General features: G+C 39.8%; 1 pseudogene; it reads left to right on the forward strand.

Annotated features, from left to right (window-relative positions):
• Positions 1 to 969: 969 nt before the first annotated feature.
• Positions 970 to 3,276, forward strand: LOC102862269 (annotated as a pseudogene).
• Positions 3,277 to 6,929: the final 3,653 nt, after the last annotated feature.

Genomic DNA, 6,929 nt, shown 5'->3' on the forward strand with positions numbered 1-6,929 from the left:
TTGGTGGTGTTACTGTTAGGTGCTGTTGACTAAATAATTACTTGTATGACTCACTATGAAAAAGAGATTGGGAAAAAAAGAGCTCTGCCATGCTACTATTGCAGTTATCGTGTCAATCTATCTTGTGAAGGGTCTTCTCTTTCACTGACCCCCTCTACTTTTCCCAGCATGACATGTTTTTTCCAATGACAACAACACACTCAAAATATGTGAGTGAAGTTTCACTCTTCTTATCACTAAGGCACACTCCAATTGCTCTTCCTCTAAGAAAAATTTATTTGTTCTTTTGGAAGTCCATAATGCATTTAATACTCTTGACTAACAAAGCATCAATCTGTCTTCAGTCTTCCTTATTCCTTGTCCAACTTTTAGATGCATAGGAAGCAATTAAGAATATTATAGCTTGGTGTGTATGTTGTGGAGTGCTAAGGCTGTGCTGGGACTCTCGGCCCTGATAACTGCAACCACCAAGGCTGAAGTACATCTAAGGCAGCGGCAGAATCAGCAGAGACTGTGAAGGAGTGATCAGAGATATTGAGAGACAAAATTGGAAAAAAGAAACACCCATCTTTTGGGAGAACAAATTATTTTGACTGAGCAACTTGAAGCTGAAAGAGAGAAGAGACAAAAGGATCTCAAAAACCATGACTTAAAATGAATATGAATTATTCATGGAATAGATTGTGTTGAGTGTGTGTGTGATTTGTTCAGATGCTTAATAACTTTGTGACATCTCACATCTTTTTTCAGTCATTATCTTTTTTTTTCTTAAACTTTATCCAATAAAAAACAGTGGACCATGTAGTAAGTTACGGTTTTACATAAAGTCCCATCATATCTGTGGGTAGATGTTCTACTAAAGGGTTTCTGTTTGTATGATTTTAGTAGAAGCTCCTTTAAACTTGGTGTCCAGAGCTTGGATTATTACTGAAGCCTTTCTGGATTGGTAAGAAGGGATGGATTAATAATATTGACCTTCGTGGTTTGATAAGTTGACATGATGATGAAGCCATAAGAACATCTACCTCAGAAGGACTGGAGGAAGGTGAAGAGAATGGGAGATGATTCTGATTGTAGAGTCAGAGGACCAGGCTTCAGTGGACTTACCACATGACCAAAGTGGGATTCCCTCAACAGTGATAAAGGAGACATACCCTGAATGGAGGAACAGCTGTCTTACTTCTGTGACAAATGCCAGAAGTGGATTCCAGCCAGTCAGCTGAGGGACAAGATCAGTTACCTAAAGTGTGATAGCTTCTTTAGGTTCACTTGTTCCAATTGTTCAGAAGATGGTAAGGGGCAGCATGAAAGGCTGAAACTGACATGGCAGCAAATTGTCATGTTGCCAGTGTACAACTTTTCTCTGGAAGGAAGTGGATGTCAAGGGTACTTCAGATGGAAAGAAGATATCTGTGCTTTTATTGAGACACATTGGATTTTCTACTGGGAGATAGGAAAACTACTTCGATCTAGTGGAGGACAGTAGCAGGCTGTGTTAGTGTGGGAAGCCCAATATACGTCCATTCAGGAGCTCAAGAATTTGGAGAACCAGGATGGTGGAAACTTGTTCACAATAAGCCCCCTACAATGAAGACTGAAGGAGAAAAGTTGTCTTCCTCTACTCTGAAAGTAAAAACTTCAAAATAAACTTTAGATCCTAATATTGCTGTAGAGGGACTTAGGAAATGAGTGAGTTGGAATCCTGTGGAATTAGCCATGGAACTAAAAGAGAAAAGGTCTAGTACTCAGGAAGCAAAGGACATCTGAAGAGCCCAAAAAAGGAAGCAGCTGGCTTTCTTGGCAGAAGCATTTCTTCCACACCCGTCAAATTTATTAGCCGAGGCTGCAGGCCAGACATGGTCCTTGAAGGAGAAGTCATTGACTTTTCATCCTTGAGCTCGTCTGATCAGATGCCCTTCTCCTTCTCTTTGGATTTTTCTGCTCTTGGAACCCTCGCCTCTCATTCAGCCACTTCTAGCTTGCTTTCAGAAGCCAATCTCATTCCCAATGTGATGCTCCCACAAGCCTTGTTTCATGATGATGCTATCAAAGGTGATGAGTCATTGACCCAGGAATGGAGTACATTCCATCCCTGCTGGGTCTGCAGCTTCTGGGACAGTGGTCGGGGCAGGAAGAAGGTCAGAGCCCCTGAACAGATAAAACAGGAAGTAGAAAGTGAGGAGGAAAAGCCCGACAGGATGGACATCAGCGAAAATACAGATTCCAACATAGTTGTTAACAAGGCCACAAGACAAGAGGAAGCCTCAACTGGAGCAGGACACAAAGCCTAAAGGTCCCAAATATGTGCCTGTGAGTGTCTATGAGGAGTAATTGCTTCTCAAGCGGCTAGAAGCTTGTCCCAGTGCTGTTGCTATTACACCAGAATATCAGAGACGGAAGCAGAAAATGTCAGACAAGCAAAAAGAGATAGACGACTGCCACTTTTTAACTTAGATCAAGTTGTTAATGCTGCTCTTCTGTTAGTTGATGGAATTTATGGAGCCAAAGAAGGAGGCATGTCTAGGCTTCCAGTTGGGCAGGTCAGATACAGAACAACCTGCCAGGACTTCCGAATCCTTGACTGTTACCAGACTGCTTTGCTATCCAGGAAACTATTTCGGCACCAGACCACTAAGTTTCTGTATCGTTTGGTGGGGTCTGAAGATATAACTGTGGATCAAAGTGTCATAAGTCCTAATACTTCTCGGATCTTGAAGTCTTATATCAGATGTGACTATTAGATAAAGCCTCCTAAACTTCAGCTGCTGTCCCAGATCCACGCCCACCTGCACAGAAATGAGCCACACTGGACACCCGAGCCCGATGCACCACTTAATTACTGCCATGTTCAGCCAAACCACATCCTAACCATCAACTCCATGTGTCATGAGTTTTTCTGGCCAGGCATCAACCTGTCTGAATGCCTGCAGGATCCAGACTTCAGTGTGGTTTTCCTTTATGAACAAGTCATTATTGCCTTTGGCTTCATGGTTTCTGATGTGAAAGACAACGAAGCTTTTATTTCTTTCCTGCTTGTCCATCCTGAGTGGAGAAGAGCAGGCACTGCAACTTTCATGATTTCCCATCTCATTCAGAGTTGCATGGGCAAGGATGTGACTCTTCACGACTCAGCAAGCAACCCTGCTATGCTGTTGTACCAGAAATTTGGATTCTAGATGGAAGAATATGTTTTAGATTTTTATGGTAAATAAAAATACTCTCTCCTTGGAGAGTAAGGAGTATAAATACTCATTCTTTCTGAGGCTCCGTCGCTGATAAGAATATGGCTCTTCACAGAGAAGTTCATCAGCTGTGAGAAGAGGGGTTTTCTATGTGTAGGTAGGTTGTTACTGCTTTCATTGTTGTGTGGATTCTCATCCTCACTGTGATTAGCTGTTAGATCAAGCCTCCAAATTGAGGTGAGAAAAAGAGGTGGCCAGGGGAAGCAGTAGGAGCAGACCTGCTGCAAAAGAATGCTCCGGTCCTGTTTATTCAGCATCTCGGACTCCAGGCCTAACTTAAATGAGATGGTGCGGCTGACCTTCCACCTGATGATTTGTGAGAGTCAAAAAACATCTAACTTCATATTCTTTATGAAATAAAATCTATCCGTCCTAATGGATAAAGAAACTAATGGCTGTTAAACGACCTAGGGGCACTTTTCCTACAGAATGCACCCTGTGCCCAGTGCCTTGCCAGGAGAGGAAACTGTGTGGTCTGATTTACAGAAAGGGATTCCAGCTCCATTCTCAGCCACTGACAGGGAGTCTTAGGGGATGCAGGAAGTGCTGGTCACAGGCACTGAAAGGCAACAGTGGTATCTCCACATTGCTTCATCTGTTCTACCTGTTAGCATCTTGGCTAAAAGCCTGGAAACAGGCTTTTCTCCTAGTGCCTGTGGAAATTCGTTTGGGCTGGAGTGATTGAACAGCCTTACACCATGTACTCTGCCCTCTGTGGGCCTTACTCTTAGCAGGATATGTGAGCCATGAAGAGAGTTGCTGAGAAAAGGAGAGCTGGTCGTGGACATAGCAAGACTTAGTTGATTGATTGGTTGGTTGGTTGGTGGGTGAGTGGGTATGTTTGTGGGTATTGGAGATGAACAGTTGAAAATTTTATGGCTGTAATTTTTTTCCAAAATTGATAGATAGAAACTCTTTGGAGGAGAAAAAAAAGACTATTATAGCTTAAGTTAGATGAATCTTAGTCTTTAAAGTGATGGCATCCTTGTTTAATTCAAGAACACTTAATTCTTTTCATTCAGAACCTGTACATAGACCGTGAAGCAATCGCTTGAACAGAACAAGGGGATATTGCACGGCTTAAAAGAAAGAAAAGTGTGTGGCAAGGTTGTATCCTTTCTCTTTACCTATTCAATTTGTATGTTGAAAAAAATTTTAATATTTGGACTATATGAAGAAGAATGTGACATCAGCACTTTAAAGATGTCCTGTTGTTGTTATGTGTGGTCAAGCTGACTATGACCCAAAGTGAACCTATGCACAACAGCTCTGAATTCTGCCCTATCCTGAGCCAATGTCACTGCCTCTGACACACCTATCCTCATTACATCAGTTAATGTGGCAAACCATCTCATCCAGGATCTACCTCTCCTGCGCTGTCTCTCCACCCTTAAAGGCATGATGACCTTCTGCAAGGAGATGGAGCTTCAAAATCCTTGCCTTCAAGGAGAAACTTAGTTTCACTCTCTCCAGGACAGATCTGTTTGTTCTTTTGTCAGTCCATGGCATAGTCAATATTCTTTTCCAGCACAAGTCCAAGGCACCTATTTTTCTTCTGTCACCTACTCATTGTCGAGTTCTGTGATGCATAACAAGTAATTGTAAAGACTGTGCCTTGGGTCAGGTGTACCTTAGTCTCTAGACTAACATCATTGTTCTTTAGCAAGAGGCCCTACACAGCGTATTTTCCCAAATGCAACCTCTCTTTTCTTTTAATTACTTAACTGCTGCTGCCATGAGTGTTGATTGTAGATCCAAATAAACTGTAATTCTTGAATTAAATCAATTCTTTTGAATTTAGTGATTTTGTGTATTCCTTCCATGTCTTTTGATGCTTCAACATCATTCATTATTTTGTCCACTAAATTCTTCTTTATTGTAACTTGAAATTTGAAGCTTTCTTTCCAACTTAAGAAATGTCAAGCTCTTTATTCTCTTTTGGTTTTCTAATTTCAGGTTTTTGTACACTTCATTATTGTATTTTCCTTTGTCTTCTTGAACTACCCTTTGAAATCTGTTAGGCTTTCTTAGTTCATCATTTATTTCTTTTGCTTTAGATTTTCTACAGAGGAAAGCAAGTTTTCAGAGTCTCTTCTTGTATCCATTTGACCTTTCCTTTGTTTCTTATCTTTTCACTTATTTCTTGCTTACTTTGTATATAGGGTCCTTGATGTCATCCAAAAACTTGTTTGATCTCAGTCATTAGTATTCAATGAACCAAGTATATTCTTAGGATTTATTTATTTTTTTTTATTCAGAAGGGATAAACTCAAGGCTGTATTTTGGCTCTTATAAATTCTTTTCACTTTCTCCAGTTTCAATTGGACCTTGCTCTAGGAGGTAGAGAAAAAAAATTGAGAAGAAGAAGTTATGAAATTAGAAAACCTAACAGTTTTCAGAAGGTTATTCAGGACGACAAAGCAAAGTAGTATAGCCAAAGGTACAAAGTTCTAGAGAAAAAAAACTCAAAAGGAACAACATACTTGTCATTTATCAAGGTGAAGCAACTGAAGGAAAAATTCAAGCTTTTAGTTCAAACAACGATAAATTATATGGGAAATATATGGAATGATGCAAGAAATAGCAAAATAAAATGGAAAAAATACATGGTTTAGATACATCTATTTCAGGAGGCAGCATGTGATGAAAAAGCAACTATATTGAAGAAAGAAGTCCAAGCTGAACTAAGGATATTGACAAAAATGAAAGAAACAATAGACTATAACTAAGAATCCAGGAACTGACAGTATATCAGTTGAGATATATTCCATTCAGCATGATGTGTTCCAGGGTCTTCTATGTTGTGTAGTGTTTTACATTGTTTCCCAGTGCAGCATAGTACTCTATTGTAATTGGGAACCCAGAAATCAGCTCATCTACCTATGCTCAATTAGTCTTTAGACAAGGAGACAAAATCAAGTGGGGAAATGACAGCCTTTTTAAAATGGTATTGGCAATATTGGAAAATTATCTGTAGAAAACTCAAGCAAGACCCACACATAAAACCATAAACAAAAACCAACTCAAGGTAGATTAAGGACCTAGGAGTAAAACCAAAGACTATATACATTTCATTAGAGAAAATCTGGGAAGAACAGAAACAAAAAGAGCCCACCTGACACTGTGCATGACAGAATAATAAAACTGTCCAGTTCTGTGCAATCCTCATAACTTTTGATAATTCTGAGTCAAAATCCGTAGCTATCAGAGAATTAAAAATCGAAACAACTATGAGATATCATCGCACACCAGTAACACAATAGTGAAGTTCAACAATAAATGTGAGGTTTGGGAGAGATTGGAACCCTTTTTTACTGTTGGTGTGAGTGTAAAATGGTGCAACCACCATGGAAGGTAAACAAACAACCCGATAGCAAAATGGGCACAGAATATGAATAGATACTTCATTAAAGAAGACATTCAGATGGCAAACAAACATATGAAAAAATGTTCAAAATGTCAGTCTCAGTCAGACTTAACTGCACCTAGCAATACAACAGCAGCAGCACTAGTGAGAGAGACATAATGTTTCTCTTCACAATTTTGGGTCATATTTCTCAGTAAGAGGTGTTAATGACAGATTTCCACTCTATGCCATAACTGTTGTATATGTAAAAGGAATAAACTCAAGCAGCTTCTAGAATACCCACTAGTCTAGAGAAAAAAGAGTCTTACTTGTCACTGTTT

The sequence above is a fragment of the Elephantulus edwardii genome, unplaced genomic scaffold, assembly GCF_000299155.1.
Source record: "Elephantulus edwardii isolate Elephantulus edwardi_28Jun2011 unplaced genomic scaffold, EleEdw1.0 scaffold00450, whole genome shotgun sequence".
Classification (NCBI taxonomy): Eukaryota; Metazoa; Chordata; class Mammalia; order Macroscelidea; family Macroscelididae; genus Elephantulus; species Elephantulus edwardii.